The 24,843-nt window shown below is 39.3% G+C and overlaps 1 protein-coding gene across 5 annotated transcripts in view; it reads left to right on the top strand.

Annotated features, from left to right (window-relative positions):
* Positions 1 to 24,843, top strand: part of sncb (synuclein, beta) — a 249,077-nt gene that overhangs the window by 204,860 nt on the left and 19,374 nt on the right. For 4 of the 5 annotated variants that reach the window (XM_042418164.1, XM_042418163.1, XM_042418162.1 and 1 more), the window contains 2 exons: positions 19,010 to 19,092; positions 19,324 to 19,450. The gene's annotated coding sequence lies outside the window, so the exon portion shown is untranslated. Of the gene's footprint in view, positions 1 to 14,913; positions 17,529 to 19,009; positions 19,093 to 19,323; positions 19,451 to 24,843 lie in introns of those variants that run through there. The other variant, XM_042418166.1, reaches the window with a different exon arrangement.

The following is a 24,843-nucleotide window of genomic DNA, read 5'->3' as shown; positions in this document are numbered from 1 at the left end:
AGCAGCAGAGTCAACTAAATATGTAATAGGCTGGCTATCTGCTCAAGCTCAGGAAATTACGAATGGATATTTAATGAACTGGGTGGACTTCAATATATCACTTCAACATGTGCACATACTGTATGTGGGAGGAAGAAAAGGATGTGGAAGGCAAATTCTGTTGGTCAAGAAATGAATGTGCTTTATCTCATCATCGCAGTCTTAAATTAGACCATCGAGTCTATGATGTCAACTCCTGCGAGGAATTTCGTGCAAAAGTACTATACATCTTACATTTTATCAGACATTACCATGGAGGGTGAGATTAATGTCATGCTGCTACAGTCTGCAGAGATGCAAAGATAAGATTGTTCATTTGTTGTGGAATACTAAATGCATGGACACGTTCTAAATTACATTATTCTAAAAGTGTAAAATAAACAACCCATTTCAACCAAGATTCACATAATTTTATACACTGTAGGCTAAATTTAGACATCTCTATTCCTAGCCAGAGGCAAAAGAGTCGAGATTCTCTTGAAAATGTCAGCGAGATGACTCTGAGGACTGGTAGCAACAGTGACAGCTGACAATGAATGGATGGCTGACATTGTGCACAAAATACCAGTATCTCATATTGTGATGATGGAAAATGAAAATAAAGATCTCGGGGAAAAAAAAAAACTATGATTCATCACCGTGAATCTACATTTCACTTGTTTCACCAGTTTTGTCTCTTGGTGATGTGACAGAATTGTGCCGCAAGATTTTGTTCTATAGCTTTTGGACTAAATTGCTCATAAACATTGATTATGTGTCTGAGATCACAATTGCAACCCATTTTTTGCTTTAGAGAGCTTTAGCTAAAGCTGAGCTGCATTACTGTCGTTGAATGGATGGCAGCATTAGGAGTGTTGAAAGCAAGACTATGTTAAGGAATGGCATCAAACAAACAAGGCTATGCCAAGAGAGAAGATTAATGCCTCTGCAGCTTCATGTACACATAATGTACATTTCACTCAGTGCAGTACATGAAACAAACTGTTCCTGCTTTAAGTAACACTAAGCCTGATTGATGAATCATAAACTTAGTTGCCACTAGATGCTGTAACTCCCTAAAGATTCAGTTCTTTGTTATATTCACAACAGTCTATGGACTGTGCTCCGTCACTGGCAAAGGTCCGACAGAAAACAAAAAATATCAAAGGCAGACCAGAGTGTTTTATGAATTCCTCCTCCACACTCAAGTGCTTTCCCTTGTTGCTGAATAGAAATGCTTTTGATCTAAAACTTGAGGCCACTGTGTTCTCAGATGACAATGAATATTACATGGAAACAGCCTTGAGATGCAATTCTGCTTCCTGTCCTCGACAATGATGTAGCGTTTGTCAACAGGAGCTAGACCACAAGCAGGACTGCAGAAAAAAGAAAAAAAAAAACAGCCCGAGACTCTCCGCAGACTTTCACAGGATTAGTAGCGCAAATAGTTTAACTAGCCTCGGTGACAGCTGCTGTCACCTAATTGAATTCTGTAATTCATCATTCATTCTTGTTTACTGTCAACACAACAGGTGACAGACTGATGAGACATCTCCGAAGAATTTAATGATGAATGAAACCTACTGCTACTATCAGCGTGTGTTGCGGGCTCGCTGCCTACCAAATGACAGGACGTCTGTTTATTCCGTTACATCAAAGTCAGCGTGGTAGTTTTCAGCTGAAATCGTGCTATTCTTTTGAAACTGGTAAACACCTTATCATGTCCTTTTTATGCAGTGCTCTATTATCTCCCACATTGCAAGAGAAAGGGTAAGGAGTAAGACATAACCATTATAAAATGCAATTATAAGTTGCTCAGGGGTCCGAACACCCACGTTGTGCATTACATCAGGCCAAAATTTCTTTTTGCCACGGCGAGTGGTTGCTCATACATATTGCACCAAGGAGAGATTATGATTATTTCCGCCAGGCTTTGACATCATTCCGCTGTAACACTCAAAAATTGATGTACCTGGATTCCAGCCGAATCCAACCCACAAAAAAAAGAAGAATTCAGAAGATAATTTCATTGTGTCTCTGTAAAATTAGGATTTCCTTTGAGTTCTAGTTAACAATTAGGCAATAATACATGAGAGGGAGTGCCATTCACCATGTTTTCACACAACAGAACAAAACAGTGACGCTGGTTAGTTTGCGCTGCCTTGTTGTCAGATGTGTTGCTGGGTTACATATATGAAATGGTAAATAAGGTGGAGTGACACTGGATTGATGCATATTGGCACTTGTGTTTGTGGCACATGATCTAACTGTGGTGTAATTCAATTTTTAAAGTGATGATGACAGTAAGAGTAGAATTCATTCTTTAAATTAAGCATCATTATTAATATTCTCTCTGTTCAGGTTTTATGTTTATTTCTTCTAAAGCTATGAAGATGCAGCTCCAGCATCTTGAAAGCATCTGCAGATGCAGTGGCACCTGATTACTTTGATCAACTCTTCATTAGTTATGCCTTAATCACAGATCATAGCAGCTGATGCACCTGGGAGTGAAATGGTCTTAATATGGCTGCTGGCAGAGATGAGCTCTCCAGCTGTTTGCTGCCCTCCAAAAGCTGTCAGCCCTCATTTGAGCCAATTGCCCTGTGGAACTCAATAATCAAACCTGTAATAACCTCACACAACCTCAAATGCACCGGGCCAGCCGCTGCACATCCCATTTCCCTCTCTCTCGCCCTTTCTCTCTCTCTCTCTTCCTCTCTCCGTGTCTTCTTTTGGCTCAAATCGAAGTGTTGTGCAGATCTGTGTGTAAATGGCCAACCGAGTACGATTCATTTCACACTCGCTTATCTGACTTCAGAATATGCCAACCTGAAACTATATTTTTCAGGGTAGAGCACATGGCTTGGCATAGTGGTAAAGTGTGCCTCTCCGTTTCTTGGAATTAAGCAAACACATAAAAAGGAGATCAGACATTAATCATTGAGTTGTATTATTTTCCTTCTACACATACTGTATCTTGAATTGTTACCCTTTAGGTTGCTTCCTTTGCTGGACAGTAAATAAATTACATTATTTTATACAAAATGTAACTTGCATCCTCTAGACCAAGATTGTTCACAACAGCAGTAAAGAGTAACAGAGATGAGGAGCTCTTTTATATGCAGATTTATATGTCTCTACTGAAAATATTTTTTTTTGTAAATCAAGCATTAAAAACATTTGATTATCCTCAGAGATGTTTTCCAGTAAAACTTTACCCATCAGCTTCAAACAGACACTAAAATGTGTTTTTTTTTTTCAAGCAATAAATTTGACTGGTTCCTCTGACAGTGGAGTGAGAGAGTCTTTTTTCCTAACAAAGTGTTTTCATGTACTCGGATGAAAATGAGAGTTTACTGTATAGAAGAGTAAAATGTCATGTCCTGCAGGGAATGTTTTGCAAAGGATTTGCTTAATTATGATTTACGTGCAACAGTGCTATAGGGAAGTCTCACATTGGAGATCCCACGTCTCATTACATTTAAAGGATGCTCTCATTAACACACTTGATCTTTGTGTCACTTTGTTGTCTATTTCAGTCATAAACGTTTCACAATAAGGATTCTTGTAGATGATATTAAACAAGTGAGTGCATAACATAATGCAGTCTGTTGCTCTCAAAGAACTGCAGTCTTTTCTGTCACATGACAATAACTTGGAGGCACCGCCTGCCTTGTCCTGTAACGTTGTTAATGAAAAGTTTAAGGCTTAAACTTTTCTGGACGGCTTCCCTTTTCTACTTTGCCTAACAAGGTAGATATTCCATTTCACTTGGGAGCTTTCAGATACGTTTTAGTCTCCATGGTGTGATGAGGTGCCAAAACTACCAGGGGAAGGCAACTCTGTGGAGAGTCTGTCAGTGTGCTAAGGATCAAAGGCATTTGCAAAGAGCACACACACATCAAACACTGCCGTGCAATGTGTTACCTAGCAACCCCAGACCAGGTGTTGCAGAGAGTAGGAAATATTAAAGCCCACATTCTTCCTGTTTTCTGCAAATACAATTTTAAAGGAAATCGATAAAGCGGCGAATGTGTGCTGCATGCGAGAGGAGAAGTTCTTTTTTTTTTTAATGCACTACGGCAGACAACAGGGGCGCAAAGATAAGAGTGTAATATCAAAACCTGAGACCAGAGGAAAGAAAATATGAAGGAGTGACGCATATCCTCTGATGAATCATCCTAATAATGCCCATATCCTGTCTGTATAACAGAATTCACACTGACGTGAGCACCAGAAAGTTGTGGAAGAAACTCACACACATACATACATACATAAGCTTGAAAGGCCCAATTCCACTGAGTGGCCATGTCAGAATGGAGTTAGGCAATTATGTGTGATGCAGCAGAGTACTGAAAGGGAGCAACGCTTTGAGCACTAAGGTGAGGCCACTGGGTCCTCATGCATCACAGGCAGCCCTTTATCATGATTACAACACAGCTGTCATATTAGTAGGAAATTAAGCAGTGCTGTAGTCCTACGGTTTAACAAGGCTGAGCAGCAGGTATCCATGCCTGCTGTTACTGGCAACAACAGTATCAAACCGCTGGCAACATGTGAGGTCAGATCCCCCCACAGTGAAGTCAAACATAAGTCAACCGTAAGAGATGACGACGCTGTTTGAATGTTGTTCGAAATGCATCAAGATACAGGTGAATTTGTGATTTACGGTCATTAATAACAACCGTGTCCTCATTTGCTCGCTCCTTGTCACGCTGGGGCAGGTTAGCTTTATTTACCTATAAATGGTGATGGTCATTACGGGGAGCTAATGCGAAAAGCATCTGCAACAATATGTGCGCGTAGCCCCCTCAGGAACACTTGAGAGAGTACGGAGAGTGATGTGGCACTGCTTGTCTGTCTTAGCCAGCAGAAACAGGTGTAAGCTGTGAAAGTGCTTGATGAATGTTCTCTTTAGTGCCGGTGACTGACTGCCCTTATTCACACAGCAGACAGCTCCTCTGGCTAAGTACTCTGGGAGCAGATACTGTACATGGCTGAAACAGGCATATAGAGCAAACCAGGCAGACACACACATACACATAAATGAACATGAGTAAAAATGTAAACAAATAAGAACATTTTTTTTTATCACACACAGCCCAGATTGCTCCACTCGGATGAGAGGACACTCACCGGAAACATGACCACTGATTGATTTTGTTTGTTGATGATAAGAGACATGAGGACCCCACCTGTAGCCTCCCTCGGAGTGGCATATGTGGGCGTGTGTGTGTGTGTGTGCATTAGATGCATCCATTCTGATAATTATTACAAGGATGGATAGGCTGCGAGAGGATACAGCCCCACACATGACAACTTAATCAAGCCGCACAAGGACAAAAATAGGATTAAAGAGGGTGAGAGAAACGTGAAAGACAGCACTCTTTTCATGATCTATGAATAGGGTCTGAAACAAAAGGACAGCAGTGGATGGAAGGCTTGCGTGATGAAGACAGACTGTTCCCCTCTGGGTTAAAGGGATGACTGACAGAATAACAGGGTCGCGATCTGACTTCCCCCTGACAAAGGAAATAAAGCATCACATTTAAACAAAGAGCTTGCCAACGAAACATAGCTTTCATCTCATCCAGTCTGACTATGAGAAGCATGATAGGAGAGGCACAGAAAAAAAACATGCACACACACAGACCAATAGCACAAGCAAACAAATCAGCAGACACGTACTTTTAGAGCCATGCATCCTTTATTACTTTTGGGTTATTGCTTTTTCTTTTCTTGGCTGGCCTCTGACCCTTCCTCTGCACTGAACTGTTATTCTGTTTCCTTTTGGGGTTTTTTTAATGCTACATACAATTATATGAAATATAAAAGCTAAAAGTGAAAGAACTCTGCAGTTACTGTAGGAAGAAGATGTTTTCACATGTACAACATCTAAAGAGGTTACTTTCTCCAAGCGACCTGTAAGGATATTGATGAAATGATGAACATGATGTGAATGGTTGATGATGAGGGATTCTTAAAAATTGTCATTGGTGTCGTGGTTTTGGGAGCTGCATGTCTGATGGTCTCCTGTAACCTTTCATTTGACACCCCGCCAGATGTCCCACAGAAACCAATTACTCCACTGTCTGAAGCTTTTCCACAGCTCGATATGCCAACTTTTATCCAGGCATGCTTTGGTCCATGGCAGTAGTTATTCACTATTTATTTCACGTTTTTTTTTTTTCTTTAATGTAACTCATTTGTATGGAAGCAAATCTGTCTCACTAGATTTTGAAATTTAAAAGCTATTATATTTCTAACACTGAATTGTTTTTGCATTGAAATTACAGTATGTATCTGATTTTTTGCCTCTGAATGCAACTCTTCAAATTTTCAATAACTCATAATCACTCATTCCTAACAGCAAGCATCCAACTATCGCGTTGCATCGAACACTCTCTGTCCACACTGAATCCGTTAAATATGCACTTCTGTTACATCATGTAAACAAACCACATACCTATCAACCAGGCCAGTTTTTCTATCGCCGAAATTTAGCCCAACTTTAGAGTGTTATTTAGTCCCTTCCCGACAAGAATGACATGGTCAGTCCCAATGGATTCCTTAGGTTGCCTAGTTTCATATGATACAGGTATCTTCACTAGCTTTAAAACTGACTAATCTTCTGTTGAGTGTAAGCTGTTGTGCCATAGTCAGTCATTTATCCTGATGACTAGTAAAGTCAAATTAGATTTTTTTTTGTTGATGATTTGATTTCTTGTAGCTATTTTTTCAATCCATTTTAAACTACCACACAGCAAAACCAACCAAATTGACCAATCTGGTCAAATTCTGGACTGGATGGGAGATTCTACCAACAAGTCTCTCCGTAGAGGTAGTCAAGGGCAGATACCCCACAGCCTCCACCTGCTTTGAGACCTTGAACTTTCCAGGGCATTATAAGGATTACACATGTGATATCCTGGCCTGTATTTGCACTTGCCAGACAAGATTTGATCTTGTACTAAAAGATGTTGCTGTAACCTTTTAAGCTTGTTAGCTGTTAAAACTGTTCTGTTAAAAATGTGAATGTTTAAAGAGTCATTGACTGAGTTGTTATACTTGTAAAACTGAACGGAGGTGTCACTTGAGAGGGAGTGCTTCACACGCCGTCCTTACTCTACCAAATTAACACACCTGATTAGTTAAGTGATTTTGCTTAAGTATGCATATTTTTGGCATAAGCTTGAAACATCTGAAGTTTCTTATAAACAATCTCTGCACTCAAAGAAACCATTCAAGCAGGAGTTGAAGGTGAACTTCACTGTACTGGTTTTATTTTCTCAGACTATTACAGCTGAAGGGGATGAAAGTGTTTGCAGTATTACTAAACATCTGTCAACTTCAGCTTTCACATAAAAAAAAACTGGTGTGGATGTAGAAGTTATTTCTTTTAGGTGATGTAAAACAAATCAGAATAACAGAAAAATTCTGGACAGATGTGGCAATCAGAATAACTTTTGAAGGTGCAAAATTGCTGCAATGTCTTCTTGAGGCAAATATTTTAAATCCCTTAAGGAATACAATGTTACTTCAATTTTTCCATTGACACAGGTTTACTTATTGAACAATCTAAATATGTGATTATAACATAAATGTGACATACACAGTAGGCACATTGTCAAATACTATGTGCTCTTTGCTGCTATTTGAATTGCTTAAACATGTGAACCACACTATTCATTAAAATCACATTATATTTGCATGTATCTCTGTGTTATCTGGTCCAGGAGTTGTACGACCCTGCACCCTCAGCTGATTAGGGGTCATGACTGTATCTTTGGTTCTACTATTTGAGATGCGTGCATGTGTCTACCCACAATTAATTAATATGAGTGTTTTTCATGAACTTCACAACATATCAGAATACAACATACACTCACTACACGCCACTTCATTAGGTACACCTGTGCTATCATATGCAATCCAACAGCTCTGTCAGTTTTGTTGACATTGTCAGAAAGGTGATAATGCGACTTTGTGTGATTATTGAGGTCATAGTGGGTGGTGGTGGTGTAGTGAAGTGCATTATACTGAAAAATGTTCCTGATATTTTCCCTTCCTCATGTATGTAAATGGAGTGGACAAAATCTTAGAAACACCATTCAAAATAATGCACTGAAAACAGAAAATGTACAAGCTTTGTAAATGTAGAATTTACAGCAGAGCTGTTCTATTGGATTGCATTAGATTGCACAGGTGCACCTAATGAACTGGCCAGTGAGTGTACAATATATGGATTCTCGTTTTTTGTACAGCTAGCCTAAATAACTAATTGCATGTTATTACCTCCTCATGTGTAGTGCTCTCATCTCAATGAGCAGTCCTACGGCCCAACCCTGCCTGCATATTGACTATTTGCTCCTGTTCTTTTAAAGTATTTTCACACTGCTATGGCAGCAAATAGAGAGCCACTTCAAGTGGTTTAAGTCTCTTGGCAGGAACAAGATTTGCTGCAGGAAAGCACCTCTTTCCTCTGCCCTTGGTAAAAATACCTGGAAAAGACCTATACAAAATAAGAGTGTTAAAACATGAACTATCACTACTATCACATTATCTGTTTTTTTCTAATTATATTAAAAGATGACAATGTTAAGCGAGCATATTTGAACATTGTCTTGCATGACATAGATGAATATAGAAAAACTTGGCACTTTACTCCATACTCTCACCAGGTTCCAATAAAGTACAATAGGCAATCATTTAGGCCTTCAAAATCCATGACTTTTTTTTTCTTTTCATAGACAAATTTCACATTAGCTTAAAGTGAAACAAGTCTTTATTCAATGGTCACAAAACATCAAATGATTTCTTCCAACGTTTACTTAGATTTTAATGTCTGCAATATTGGTAAGAAGTCGAGCGTGCAACAAAATGCTATGACTATCATTACTTACTGTAAGTAACCATAGACTGTAAAAAAATATGGACGTAGTCACCGTGACGTCACCCATTGGTTTGCGAACTGCCTTTTTGAAGCCTTGAGTGTAGCAATTTGACCATTGCCATCTTGGATTTGGCCATCGCCATGTTTGATTTTTGGAGCCTGAAGTGACCATATTTGGACGAGAGGGTGGAGCTGACTATGGCGCTAGCTGCTAGCTTGGTTAGCGCGGTGTATTTACAATCTATGGTTAACAGTGATCATGCCAATGCTAATGCTTTTGCTAGCGAAAAACAGGCCTAGAACCATTAAAACAAAATGCACTCACCGGAAGAAGTGATCATCCATCTCATTGATGGGTGTTTTATTACAACCGAACAAGACTGAACACACTGTGAAATAGCAGCAGCTACGCCTATATGCAATGGTTACATTACGTAAGCAACGCTGTCACTGTGGTAGCGCCTTGTCAATCATAATGTAGCCACGCCCTAAAGTATACGCTGCCTTATCATCTATTTTACTCTAAATGGGACTATAATTTACAAAATGAATATCATGCTGTATTGAAGAAGACTTGAAACTAGCAATTGAGACCATAAAGTCCTTAGGAAACAGTTTACAGAGGTAATAAATCAAGAGAGAAGTAGGGTTATTTTCTCATAGACGTCCATACAATCAAGCTTCTTTTTGCAGCCATTAGAGTCGCCCCCGGATGGCCATTAGATAGAATGCAGGTTTTTGGCACTTCCTCATTGGCTTCATTTTTTAGCCCTGGAGGTTGCCGCTTGTAAGTGGTGGAATTTTGTCTGTACAAAAAATCTAAATATTTGATTTGAAGTTTGCATTTAAAATAGCAAACTTATCCTTTAAGTTTTTACCTGATCATCTCCATTTGAAGTGATGGTCTTTCTAGTTTTCTTTCATTTCACTTATTCTTAATTTTTGCAGGGACAGTGCCCTGGGCAGGTAGTTGAAGGGCTGAACTGTCATTGTGACCTCCCTGCCTCTGTCCTCTGCAGGATTGTACAAGGATATTTATTAACCATCAATAAATCTAGAATCGGTAAGTAAAAATAATTATATATATATTGCATATATATATTTATATATAATTATTTTTACATGAATTGAAGTTTAACACTAAACCCCATGTCTTGATTTGTGATATCACCACTGGCTGCGCCCCGTTGTCTTTCAGATGATAGTAAGTGCAGTAAGCACCTGGCTGACTGTACAATATCAGCCTGACTAACCTGTCATCACAAATACAGCACATTACAAATCAGTAGCACAAAGATGAAGTTTTAAATGGCCAATAGTTACTAAACTTTGGTGAGGATGATATGAAGAGGTTGGGTACAGCTACATTATTGCATTATTACATTTGTGCTTTTTTAAATAGTTTTGAGTAAAGTGAAACAGCCAGTCACATAACTACCCAGCTGTTAAACATCTTTTTTATTGCTTTTTTTGTCAGTCAGATCATAAACACTGCATCAGAACTGTAAGTAATGTTAGTGACAATGAACCATGCTCGCATAACTCTGTGCTAACAAAATTTGAATGAACGCCACCTCATTAAAAGTTCTGCATATATATTGTCCAGTAAATTCTGTTAATGTGCAACATGTCAGGTATTACCTGTTACTGACTTTTACAAAAACAAACAACACAAAAGGCAAATAAAAGAGTTAATACACTCACTGAAGTTTGGGTCGTGGATGTCTGGGTTTGTTGTCGTTATAGCTGGTAAATGCTAGATTGGATGAGCCTGAGGGACAAACTCTCACAAGTGCAGTTAGGGTTAGGTTAAGGTTGAGGTTAGGGTTAAGGTTAGCATACAAATCTCGCAATAGTTTCGCAAATCGTCCCTTTGGCCCATCCAATCAGTTGGTGCTAGATTGGATGGGCCAGAAAGATGATTTGCGAAACTCTCATGAGATTTGTACACTAACCTCAAGTTCAAGTTCATTTTTATTGTCATGTGTATTAAAAATACAGTGAAATACTTGTGCTCTCGCTCTCTCTGTCTTAACACAAAGGACAGACCATCCCAAAACAGCAAAAAAAAGACACTACAGACCTATATAGACTCTGTACACAGTGCATTCATATGTATACATTATAAACACAATATACAGTGCACAAAGTGACATGTAACACGAAAACAAACAAAAAGATGAGAGCAGTTCGTAGCGAGTCGGCATAGTGTGGCACCATTTTGGCCATGATCTTCCATAAATCACCACCTGAACCTTAACACAAGCATAACCTTAAAGGTGCAGTGTGTAGAATTTAGTGGCATCTAGCAGAACGGACTTGGCAGAAATGGAATATAATATTCACAAGTACGTTTTAATTAGTGTATAATCATCCGATAATGACAATTGTTGCATTTTCGTTACCTTAGAATGAGCCCTTTATATCTACATATACACTGGTTCTTTAAGCCTACCCCTAACAGCACTGGTGAGAGTTCGTCCTTCCTGCCCATCCAATCTAGCACCAACCATTATAGCTGGCCTTCCTGTAATTTCAAACATCGGTGTCACGTGACCAATGGAGCATAACTTGCTTGGCTAGATGTCGGTTCGATTTGAGACAGAATCGAGTGCTTATCCTTGGTATCCTGTATGTTTAATCTGAATTTTTTTCACTCAAATTTTGGGATCTGAATTTTGCCTATTGAATTTGGGCAACTTGAATATATATTGTTTGATTTTTTTTTAAATGTGAAATTTTGATTCTGAATTTGTTAACATTGAAAAATAAAAGTGAAAATAAGTTATTGAAAATTTTAATTTAAGTTGAATTCAGAGGCAAAAAAAAAAAATCAGATACATACTGTAATTTCAATGCAAAAAAATCCAGTGCTAGAAATTCAGTGGCTTTTAAATTTCAAAATCTGGTGAGACACACACATATGTTGCTTCCATACATTTGGTAACACATGCATAACATTTCTTGCTTTTGTATTTAACTTTTGCACTGACAAATATACAATAATTTCAAGCACAATTGGATTCATGAACATAATGGGCAATTAGGCAACATTGAGAAGGTTTGTCATGTGCATTAATGTAAAAGTAATTTGTGTGTGGGGCAGTGAAGCAAAGCCAAACAACTAACAGTAACATAACTGGTTCACTTGATCCAGCAGGACATCCACATACAACACATACAACAGTCAGGAGACTGCCTCTAGTACATGATCCTGCATACAGTAAATACATTCAGCATTGTCACGCTATGTGTATTCATGCAGCGTGTTGTCTGACAGGATGGTGAGTGTTCAGCAGTATGGCTGTACTTCATTGATCACAGTTGTATCAAATTCATTCTTGATACAAAGAAAAAGAGTTTGGCCTGCAGGTTGGAATGAAAATACAATAGTAGTAGTATGAATGTAGAATGAACGCTATACACACACCACCTTTTGTTTTGTTCAAAAGCTTCTCATGGTCTCTAGCCTTAAACCCTTTGAGGAAAAGAATCTTCTTGATCTGTCTTGATGCAGCCAAGCTTTTCGCTCAGTATGCTTTGGTTATGACAAAATTCACACTTTAGAACTAGCTAGCAGCATGGTGCCTGGCAGGACCGTCTCAGTGTGTGTGTGTGTATGTGTGTGTGTGTGTGTGTGTGTGTGGATGATAATGTTTCTCAGTATTGTAAGTTTGTAGCTAAATAACTGTTTTTTTAAATAGGTATTTGTAAGACCTTGAAAAGAATACATGTATTCTCTACAGTATATTTTCATATTTAAGCTGAAATGTAATGGGTATATTCAACCCATAAATAGTACATTCAGCTTCATCTCACAAGTAAATTATAAAAATGACCACTGATGCCACAAACACAAATCAAATCTTACATAAAGCAATCTAACTAGGACTGTATATTAATGCTGTGTTAATGAATGTACCTTAAATTATGATAAATAAGAGAAAACATACTACATTCACAGGCTATCTTAGTAATATGGTTCCATCAACTTGAGTCCTCTTTTTCCTGGTTCATTTGCTCTCTGTCATTCCTCTTTTTCTGAAGTATTCTTCACCTGAAGTACAACATGATTGAAAGCAGTTGAGCTAATTCTCAGACCAACTCCTTATTCAAGTACTTTCTGCCTCTTTTCCCTGCAGGTCATTGTATGATATTAGATCACTTGAAAAATGAATATAGGGATTAGCAGTGTTTCTGCTCCATATATCTCACTTTAATACATCTTTTTTTCTTCTTTGTGAAAGAAAAACACTAGAAACTAGAAACATGTTTTGTGTCACTTGGGTAGAGTAACCAGTACAACAACTCAGAAAAAAACATTTGAAAACATCTGTGAGCAGACACATGCTTCATCAAACTTGAATCACTCCCAAGTGGTTTCCTCCTTTAATCAAACACACTCATTCCTCTGCCCAGTTTGTCACTGAGAGGGTGGTTAAAGTAGAAAGGTGATGGTTGGCTCTCACAGATGTATTTTTATTGTAAAAATTTTAAATGATTTGACATAATCTGTAATGTACCTTATGACTCCTTTGTCATAACGACATACTTTATGCTTTCCTGTCATAAGCTTTCATCAACTAATGGCAACATTACAATTCATGGTATAAAACCACCTGGGAAATTTGTTCTGAGAGACTGTGTATCTTAGTGTATGAGATTTGAAGACAACGAATAACAATAATACTAGCTAAGCTCATCAGCTGAATGAGAAAAGAAAATGCAAAAATATTTATTTTTATTTTGATATTCTGGTATTTTAGTATTTTCTAGTTTAATTTTTGTACATTTAGATTTGAAGTGCTTATTGTAGCATTTGGTTGCATGTATTTTTGCTGATCCCTGACTGAAAAAATTACATTTAACCTCCTAATTGGAGCATCCAGTGGCCTACAGGTTAAGACATATAGCATTTAACTGTGGCTGGGGACCTTTGTTGCATGTCTTTGTCTACACTGTCTGCTTTTAAATAAAAGGCCAAATGCCAATAAAAAAGTTCTACTGCGACTGTAAGACTGTAAAAGTGCATCGAGGCAAAAATGTTTAGAACAACTTATTTTGCCTGTGTCTGTTGTTGCATTAGCACAGTGTTTAGCTTTGTCTCCTCACAGTAAGAACCCAAACCCAGCCAGCTGGGTCCTGTTTGTTCTCCTCAAGTATGCGTGGGTTTCCTCCGGGTGCTCCTGTTTCCTCCTACACTCCCAAAACATGCAGGTCTTGTGAATTGGAGAGTCTTAATAGCCTGTAGCGGGTGTGAATGTGAGTGTGAATGTGTTTGTCTATACGTGTTAGCTCTGTGATAGACTGGTGACCTGTGCAGGGCATATAACACCTACAGTATATGCTGCCGTCCCCTGAGACGCATGTGGATATAGAAGATAGATGGATGTTACATGTCAATGTGCATTGATTTGATACATCAATGAGATCCTAGTGAAGGAGGAGCTCTATCATGTTTATAAGAGTCACATAACTCAGACACATCAGATAAAAGCATAGTGTCAGTTGTAAGAGAAATAGACAGAGAATGAAAGTCAGAATAGATATTTTGTGTTTATCACCTTTAAGCTTGCACATGAAATATCACTCAAATTATCAGGTATGAATAAATCTGAAACTGACAAAACATGAGACCTAAAAGCAAATTATTCTTCCTTTCAGCACCTGTTGAATGCCTTTTAGCAGTGTTTATAATACTGAATCCAGAGGCTTTGACACATAGTAACAAAGACAGTGTTCATGGAAACTATAGTATACAGAAGGCAGTGATGGAAGGATACATGATTATTTACTCAAGCAAATATAATGTAAATATAATATATTACAAGTTTATATTGAGCATTCAAAATGTAACTTAAATGAAAGTACAAAGCATTAGCAACAAAATAAGTATGAAACTAACAGTACTTATAATTTTAGGTACTTCCTTTTTAAGTGTTAGATTGATGCACTGACCTTTTATAGTGTTTACTGTATAAAGTATTTTGAATTTCATAATAATCATCATAATGTGGCATAATCAGCATAATGTTTTTAAGTGTTTTACATATAAAACCTTTACCTGCAAAGTAACTATACAACCATCACATAAATTTAGTGGAGTTAGAGCCTCGAAATCTGAAATACTCAAATAAAGTTGCAGAAAAAATTACCTTCTACTTCTGGTAAAATGTCATTTGCTTATTCTATTTTGTATGATTGGCCAAACCTGTGTACTGTATTTGCAGGAAATTTTAATTTTGGCTAGCCTCTAAAACTCATTTTCAGGATAATTTGGGTGAAATGTAATTTTCAGGGAAATGTTTAGTCACAAAATGTATTACTGGCACAAGCTGAACTTACATTATCCAGCTGCATTCAAAGGAATTTTGTTATTTCTTTATAATACAAAACATTTTCTGAAAAATACTGAGAAGTGTTTCCAAATTTATGAGTGAATTGTCATTTAACAGCAGAAAACTGGCTAATTTGCATTAGAGATGTGCGACTGCAGTGCGGTCAGTGGGTTTCCTGTGGCTTCTTGATCTAGAATGGCAATTAACAGCCATCTAAAGAGATGGCTGTTAATTGTGTAGCGGTTTTAATTGCAAACGGTTGAGTGCTTTGGACACAAAGAGACACAATTGACACACATGTGCCTCCCCACACCAAGAAAGCCCTGCTTCCTGCCACTCAGGCTACACCAGGAAAATAAACCAAATGGCCACTTGTGACCATGTAGCGGTATCATACAATGTCAACAATCACGTCTGCATTATGCAAAAAGTGAGTAAACAACAGACTGAGGGACACAAATTGGCTCAACACCAGCTGTCTAATTAGCTTTGTGCTGATCTTGAAAAGCAAACAAACACTGAAAGCGGGACGTCTGAAAGCCGGCCAGGCATCGGTTCTAAGAGTTCTGTTCCCCCCAAATCAGACGGGGCGCTCCAGTTCCGCTTGCATGGAGAGAGAGGGAGATTTTAAATAAGACACATGGATAAGATCATACGTTAAGTTCCCAGAAGATCTTCGCTCGGTTATTTTGGAAACATTGTAAAGACTCACAAGAGGCTCGGGTAGAATTTACATTTTAATGAAGCCTTAGCTGATTGCTATTATGCTGAGTTCCTCGCAACTGCCTAGTTTAAGGTTATGTGAAGCACAAAAGAAAGCATATACTCTCTCACACACACACACACACACACACATACAGAAAAACAGCCTGATGCACATGTGCCCACACAGGCCTGCAGATACACACACGCCCCACTAATTTAACACACTCCTGCTGAGAGGTTGTTGCAGAAACAAACTGTCCTGTAAACATAGGGAGGGGGCAGAGAGGACACCCAGGGGTGCATTACATTCTCTCCCAGCACAATGTGGCTGGAAAAAAACATTTGCAACAATTTTCCTGCATTAGAAAAGGTACAAAATAGAGGCTTTTTATATTATACAGGACACAGGGAGAGCCAGTCAGAAAAATATAGGGGAAGAGGGAAAGTGGTCTTCTTTTTTGTTGTAACATGAGAGTGACAGGCACAGCGATGAGTAGCAGGAGCACCGTGACAAGTGGCACGGTGACGAGTGTTACTGACGAATTTTGCTCGGCGAAAGACAGCATGTATCATGTCAGATCAGAATCGTCAGGACTCGTCACTTCGCTGTCATTCAGCAACAGCCTGTGTGGGAGTGTAGACAAATCCGCATTCCTGCGTCGTTATCAGGCACACTGCAGTCGGAGGCGTGAGTAATGATTAGTCACATACAGTGGTGGCTGCTATTCACCAGTCATCACTTAAAAAGATGGCAGTAATGGCAACTTGAAATTCCTGCCGTTAATGACATTTTTGGGGAGTAACATCAGGCACATTACAAAGACTGTTTCATACTGTGAAAACCAAATCCAGCTTATGCTCTGGGACTCCTGGCAGTCCTGACGCTGCTTTAAAAAACGATTCCCTCCCTTGTTAAATGTCCTGGCACACCCAGAGTAGGAGACATCTTATCTGCAGCACCCTTCTTATCGCTCAGCCCCAGTGGAAACTATTGCCAGGTAGCAGGTTGTCATATGACACACAGCGCTGTGACAAGCCACAGCTCAGCATAGTTTGCCACACCGCTGGCAGCTCCTATGTGATAATACATAACACAACAGTACTGCAGGGTCTCAGATAGCGCCAAGGGGAAATATGAACCCAGTGGTGATTTGTATCTGCCTTATTAAAGAGCTGACCTTGACCATGGGGAAAACTGGATTAGTCTGATTTTTAACAAAGAGGCGGGATGATGTTATGCTGTTGAAATGAAGAGCTTCTTCCTTTTCATGCTCTCCTCTTCTGTTCCCCCCCCTCTCTTCCACCTCCCCCCTGCTGTCTGTCTTACTAACATCCAGTGTTCATTGTCCTGTTAAACAAAAGGAAGGGCTGATGCAACAGTCTGTGTCCAGGCGTCTTCCTGGCACAACATAAACACAGAAGACACCAGCTCGCTGTGGGGTAACACTGCTCAAGCAAACACACACAAAAACGCGCGCCAGCCATGCTACTTCCATCACAGACAAAGCCTGATGAGAGGATCCTTGAGGTGATTGAAGGGATAAGTACATCCTGCAAACTGCAGCTCATGGCAGGTATAAATCCATTTTTCTCCAATAGAAATACACGAGCATGTAATTTCAGACTTTTAGAAGACTTGCGTGAGACAGCTTTCTGTCCAAGACTGTAATCATTTTGGATAGGCCTACATTTAACTACTTTTATGGACATTTCATAAACATAATTAAGCTTGGGTGAAAGTACCCCTTGGCTCTTTTTATCCAAGCAATTTGTGACACCTTCAGAATACGAAGAGCTCTGAAGCGAACGGAGAGACAAATCCTGACTAGCAATAACCTTGGTGATGGTGACCTGGGGTTCGGTTAAAATCCATTTTGAACACTGGTAATTGTAGAATGAGAACTGATAGTCCCAGAGGATGAAGGCCAGTTCTTGAATAAATGAATTGAGAGGTATTTACATCATTGAAGTGACTGTGGGGACATTGAATTGACCCTACATTATAGGGTCACTTCTCTCCTTTCTCTTCTCCCACATGGAACATTAGTGCTCCTTTTTTTCCCCCCTCTTCATCTCCTCCTCTCCTCCCCTTTCCTTTCTCATTTTCTCCCCTGCTCCGGTTCCTCTACACGGCACGCTCCTTTCCCTCACCGTTAGACATTATCTCAAAGACCAGATCACCATGGCAACATTTAGTCACATCGTCATCGCCCACACTTGTATTTGATGGCTGTTTTTATTTTGGAGGGTTTGTCGATGCACCCATACCTCACTGGCAGATCGCCAAGTAACCTGTTCTGGTGAAGAAGGAACAATGTTGCCATCTGTTGGTTTGACGTGTTTGTACATAGCGAGCGACAATGAAAAACATCCAGCCTTCCTGTGATGACTCATGACAGGCAATCACATGCCAATTAAGACCTTCGGCTCCAACCGAGATCTGTATGACTTGATAGTATTCCATAAGATTGAAACACATCTAAACCATAGATGTCCCTCTCTGAAAAGGTCAACATGCACCATAGAATTTCTTTCCCTTGAAAATAATAGAAATGGAAAACAGGTTTTGAAAACAAAGATGCTGCCTTCCTTTAGTTTCCGGTATAACAAGCAGCTGTACACACATAATGGTGGTTTGATTCAATCACAACTCAGGTCAAACTTGATGGCAGCTTGGTTAATTAAACATGGAAAATATTTGGGCTTACAACCAGGACTTACATTTATTCAGTGCCTGCCATATTGTATATCTCTAATGAAAAGAGTGCTCTGTTGCAGCAGGGTACCAACTAATATGAGAGATAATATATTGGCTGAGATTTTGGCTGAGTGTTACCCTTGAAATCTTGGATCTGTTTCTGTTCTCTGGAGGCGCTAATTGAGTTTTTTTTCCCCCCCCTAAGTCTTACCGTTAAGTGATGTAATACTTCATAGTCACAAATAATTTTCCATGTGGGACAGATCATTGCTCATATTATTTATTCTGCTCGCTCAAGTCCGTGCCAAGGAAAGGATGTTAAAATGTTTACCTACATTATCAGGATTTCTCCCACAGATAGTGCGAAGAAAGATATTCCTCAGTGCTGAGATGCTGGAACAAAGCTGCTTCTTCAGGGATCAGATAATGCAGTATTGGAGGTAAATAAACTCAGGTCTGCTGGAGGCGTTTCTGCACTGGCACCATAGGAGGGGACCCCTGTGAAGACACAAGCCCAGGGCTACGTCTTAATTATTATTCTGCAGAGCTGTTTAGTGAGAAATCTAATTCAACATCTTTATAGACAGATTTTACAATATGGATTGTGCTCTAAAGACAAATGAGCATGTCGCACTGACCAGTCACTGGCACACAATTGTGTTTGCTTTCAGGTCCCCACCAAGGAAAGACAGCAGCCTTCCAGTTCTTGGACTGTAAAACTCTGCTATTGCTTGCCAGACAGTTGGAAATAAAAGAGCCAGTTGGCCTGCAGATGCTCAGTGGTCTTCTGTAAATTGAGTGAGTATTGTCTTCATCAGCCCTGCAGCAGTGAAGTGCCATATAGTGAATTCAAGCAAAGCTGTCGTGTACAAATACAATGTTTTTACAGTTATAAATGTGTATCTGATTTAAGGAAAACATATATTTAATATAGGTAGATTCAGGAAAAGGTAAGATGTATAGATAAAGAATTAACTGCACGAATTTCTTCAATATGTTTCTTACATTTGGATTCAGGACCAAGCCTTTACTAAATAAAAAGGTTGTGCAGTGTTTTCCATTTCATTTACTGTCACTGCATTTTTAAAGTTTCCTCACCAAAGCATCGCTATATTTGGCTTCATATTGTAACACCCTGCCGTGAGGTAAATGATCCCCCCCAAAAGCTTGGCTTAAAACTCAGAGAAATTTTCTGCATTTTATGATTTGCAAATTAATGCAAGCACCTCGTTTCCTTTCATTATTTATTCATTGAGAGCAAATGTTTTTCTCTGTATCCGTGCAGGAGTGTCTTTTCCCTTCAGAGGACAAAGATACAGTAACCCAGGTATTATTTTATAAAATAAAAAAAAGACCATAAGAAATACGGTTTTCATATACCCTCCCTACAAACACCAGATTGAAAACATTATCTTAAAACAAAGGGATAAAAATAGTTTCTGAATTGTTTCTCCATTATTGCTGTGTTTTCCATGTGAGGCTAAAAGCTTTTCCCTTTTTTTCAGGCAGATTTGCATAAAGTTTTATGGAGATTACAAAAAGGCTTCAACTGTTGATCCTTTGCCAGTCAGTGTTACTCAGGAATCGGACTCAGATATCCTCAAATATCCTGAGTATCACTATAACATTATGTAACTGTAATGAAAACCAAATGAAGACTGCTTTGAGTTTATTGTGATTTAGGACCCCTTAGGTTGCAAACATTCATTATACTGCCTGTTTTTCAGAATGTATTGAACTGACACTGATCTTTAGGAATATGTTATGAAAAATCTGTAAAAAATATTGTTTATGTGCTCTTAATGAGCTCTTGGTTAAATTTGCATTCCTCAGAACAGTTGCTTTTGCCAATAATTATCTACAGTAACTCATCACACCAGTCACCAGACCTTACACAACCCCATTTAATTAAGCTGGATTGAGATCCTAACATAGACAGACTGCACTCATTGTTAAAGCCTTTCCTGAAGCTTTAAATGTCTGTTGTTCTAGGCGTCCTCAAGACTGCATTGATCCTCTCGGGTACATTAACCTATCAATGCAGTAGGCTCTGTGCATTATGATTAAGCACATGGAAAACATCCACGTTCCTCACTCAGAGGTCAGAGAGAGGCAGATACAGTAAACCACAAAGCACAGCATGGAGCAAATCCCGACATTAATATTGATGAGATGGAGTTCATGCTATGCTATATCTATCATGGAGCAAAGATATCCTGATTAAGTGCGGCCGACAGTAACGTGAGAGCTATTAAGCCTATGGCACATCTGGACTATATAAGTGGGTCCGAGGTATTGATAGGGACACATGGTTATATAAGGGATGTGAGGGGACGAGGAAATAGCCAGCCGTTGAGGTGCAGTGTAATTAAAGTGCAGAGGGCTCTTTTGACGCTGGCGGGCTCCTTGCCACGTTTCCCATTGACTTTCAACTGGACGAGGAAGGTCACCAGCAAGGTGTTTAGAGCAATCTCCACAAATTGTTGGACTGAGGCTTGATAATCTCCAAGGCTTTAATGGATCTCAGATCTGTTTACCAAGTGAGTGCACCTTACAAAGTCATTTGGCAATTGTTTTACCCTCTAACACAATAATAGAACTGGAATTGGCTTTTTGATCAATGACATCAGTGGTTAAGTTGATATATTCAATAAGCACGACAACCTTGAGCCTCATAGAATTACTGTGTGCGTTTATGTGTGTGTGTGTGTGTGTGTGTGTGTGTGTGTGTGTGTGTGTGTGAATTACAGCGACAGTTGGGTGGTCTGTGTGAACTGTACTCCTGAACTGTACAAAACATTACCAGAGGAAATTATACTTCTATACTGAAGACATTGGTTTTAAATTTCTCTTCAATATCTCATTAAATTGTTTTGAGGGTGTTTCTCTTCAGTAGTTTGACCTATAGAATATTTGTGTGTAAACAGCTATTTACATGCATAAAGTGTATAATGAGTCTGTTCAGTGCTGGATGTTTATCCCAAACTCCCCAGACATTATTACGTTGAAGTAGCTATAATTAAAAAATTAAACTGCTGAGCATACAGTAGTTTAAAATAGTGAGGAGGAAGATATGGAGAGTGTGCTGTACTGTCTTGTCATGTGTAAGAATTATTGAGTTTGGCTGGGCAAAGGGAGCAGTGAGTTCGAGGAGGAAAGGGACCCTGGTCTCTCTGCCTCAGAGTTGATCTGAGGGCTGTAATGTTTCCTCTGGTCTACTCTCAGGCATTAATGGTTGAATGGATAGGATTGGACATGCCTGAAGACTCAACCAGCCTCTAGATTCGCTCCCAGCAAATCTCAACAGCCTGCATCTTAAGCTCAAATAAGCACTGTGGTCACTGCCCTCCCAATAATTTGAACAACTCCCAAGTGTAAAACCCTTCTCTCATTTGTAGCTCATTTATCAGATAGTTATGCGGTTTTGTTAAGACAGAGGCAAACTGAAAGAGAGAGGGAGACAGGGAGAGTGCGAGATGACTACCACACAACCAAACAAATAATTTCACTTCTACGGCAACAACTCTAATATGCACATTATTATTTGAGGAGCCAACAGCTAATAGTTACAGATGGTTATTGCCCATAAGATTGCAGGAGTTCAGCCTCTCAGACTGACACAAGGAGAGGAGGGAAGGAGGAATGAGCAATATGGTTTCATAAGTCTTTAACAAGAACTACTTATGACTTGTTACGCCGCATTGCAGCTCAGATGCAGTTGTGAAATATCCACCCTTTGGAGCCTTTTAAGACAGGATTCTTTTTTTTTTCCTGCCATTTCTTTGTCATCTTAATTTCACTGCAGCAATATCCATAATTCACAGTGATTTTCCCGGCCTCCTTGTCTTTCCCATGTGAAAAAGTTGGGAGATGGATTCCCCCAAGTTTCATGAAAAAGTGTCAGATTCTCAGGCGAACAATGAGAACACTATTACAAGACTTGGCACAGAAAAGCCTCAAAGGCCTTGACACAAAAGCCTGTACAAATTGAGAAGATAGAAGTGCAAACTCATTAGCTTACCAGGTTTCCAATCACAGCATTTTTTTATATGCTGGATGTCTCTGTCTGCAGAGCTCTCATCTTATGAGAGCCATTTTGCACGACTTCAAAGGATTCAGTTCTGCCTCAGAACTCGTGGATGATGTTTCCAGCACTGATATATTTTGTCAGAACACATATATGGCAAGATATGTTTCACCTTTAAAAACTCCTCTGTTCTTGTTAATGAATTTGGCCCAAAACCTCCATCACCAGAGCATGACATCCTGCCTTCTACTTCCATTTTAGTGAGCACATAAAATGCAGCATTTTTATCTACGGCCATCCGCTGTTCCCAGCCTATTTTGTGCTTTTGCTACAGTGTGACAAACTTCCTTCACCACACTTTCTTCAAGCACTTTTGAGAGTGTGAATCTATCTGCTCCCATCCAATATAGAGCTAAAAGACAGCCAAGATATTTCCCAAATGGCATGCAATACGACACAGAAACAATACTTGACTTTGTGTTTAGGGGCAGAGGCAATTGGAAACTTGGATGAAACAGCCAGTTTGATCTCACTTCAACATGCACTTACTGCATGGCAAATTTGAAAAAGGCCAAATCTGAAATAGCAAAGTGATTCAGTGTTGTAACAGGTAGAGAGTGCTTTGTATTTGACATCAGAATACCTATGAAATCATATGCCAGCACTATGCACAACAAAGCAGCGTTTGATGACACAAAAAGTCACAAATCCCTCTGTAAAATATGCTCTTTGTGATGCAAATAAGCCACATTTTTGACTTATCACATGTAAGCACATTTGACATTTGCTCTCCTCCTTGTCTGCTTTCTGTAAACCCAACTGGATGTCTCTGCCCCTGCCGTATCAAGTATTTAGTCTGCAGTTTGAATATTATGATTGCACTAAATCCTGGATTCATTTACGTAAATGACTGGATTCAAAACTGCAGCCATACGCACATACATTCATTGCACCCCAGCTATCAGTGTGCTCCACTTTTAATCGTCCCCCTGGGTACACCATATGGGAGATGCTGAAAGATATACTGCTGTCATTCCTGATTCTGTCTTTTTTTAATGTGCTGCCTTGCACAATAATGGTGTAGGTAAGATATTACCCTATTATCCCATTAAGGTTCGTACCTCGGAATCTGCAGCGTTCATTTTCAGACAGCTCGTCTCCTGCACCATTTTCATCCTGCTCTGAGAGATGCTCCTCTGCGATGCTGCACTACCATCTGGTGGGAACCAACAGGCAGTCAGTCGCAGCAAATGTTCGACTCTCCTTCGCCCTCTCCCTCATTGTAACAGAGATTGATTTCTCTGTCTGTCACTGATGACATTGTACGACTACTGTGTTTAAATTAGCAGTAGTCTGATAAAAGAATATAAATGAATCAAATCTCTGTGGACTAAAAATCTTACAATTCATTAACAAAATATACTGAAGTGCTGTAGCAGTCACAAAAACCCCATTGATAGGGCTTAAAATTGACAATGACCTGCGATAGCTCCCATTTATGATTAAGCTGTTGTCTGGCAGTGTACTGGAGGAGAGTGCTTGACTCTGTGCACAGCAGAGACAGCCAATAGCCACAGCTGTTTGACTCCTCTAAAAGACAGCACAACACATTATGTAATGCAATTATGCATCAACATTAATAGCAGGCAATTGTGCAGGCAAACCAGCCAGCTGGGATGGGTTTATATAACTGCCAAAAATTGACAAATAAAAGAAAAATGGGCAGCGTTTCCTGTAAGGAGCAAATTCACAGAGAAACATGCACACATGCAGGCAACCCATAAGTTATCCTTATGTTCATGCGGTCAGCCTTGAGACAGTTTAACAAATTGCTATGACATAATTGTAATATTGCTTCCAGTATGTCACATTGTTAATCTGTATAGCTTGGCTTACGTTCAAGTTCTGTATATCGAGTTCAATCATTGGTGAAAGTGCTCTCACACAGATTCATTGAATTAAGCCTGCATGCATAAAGAAGATGGAGAATAGCTTTAAGCACTTTGTATGTACAATTTGCATAATGTCTTTAATTTTAGTACATCCTTTATTATACCCGAAGGATAGTTCGATCAGCAGACTATAGACATGCACACAGTATGTATAATGGATACAGTGGATAATGGATTACTAAAACAAATATGTTAACAGCAAATGCTACATA

Source organism: Thunnus maccoyii, chromosome 8 (assembly GCF_910596095.1).
Source record: "Thunnus maccoyii chromosome 8, fThuMac1.1, whole genome shotgun sequence".
Lineage (NCBI taxonomy): Eukaryota > Metazoa > Chordata > Actinopteri > Scombriformes > Scombridae > Thunnus > Thunnus maccoyii.
This window is presented reverse-complemented; position numbering and strand designations above follow the sequence as displayed.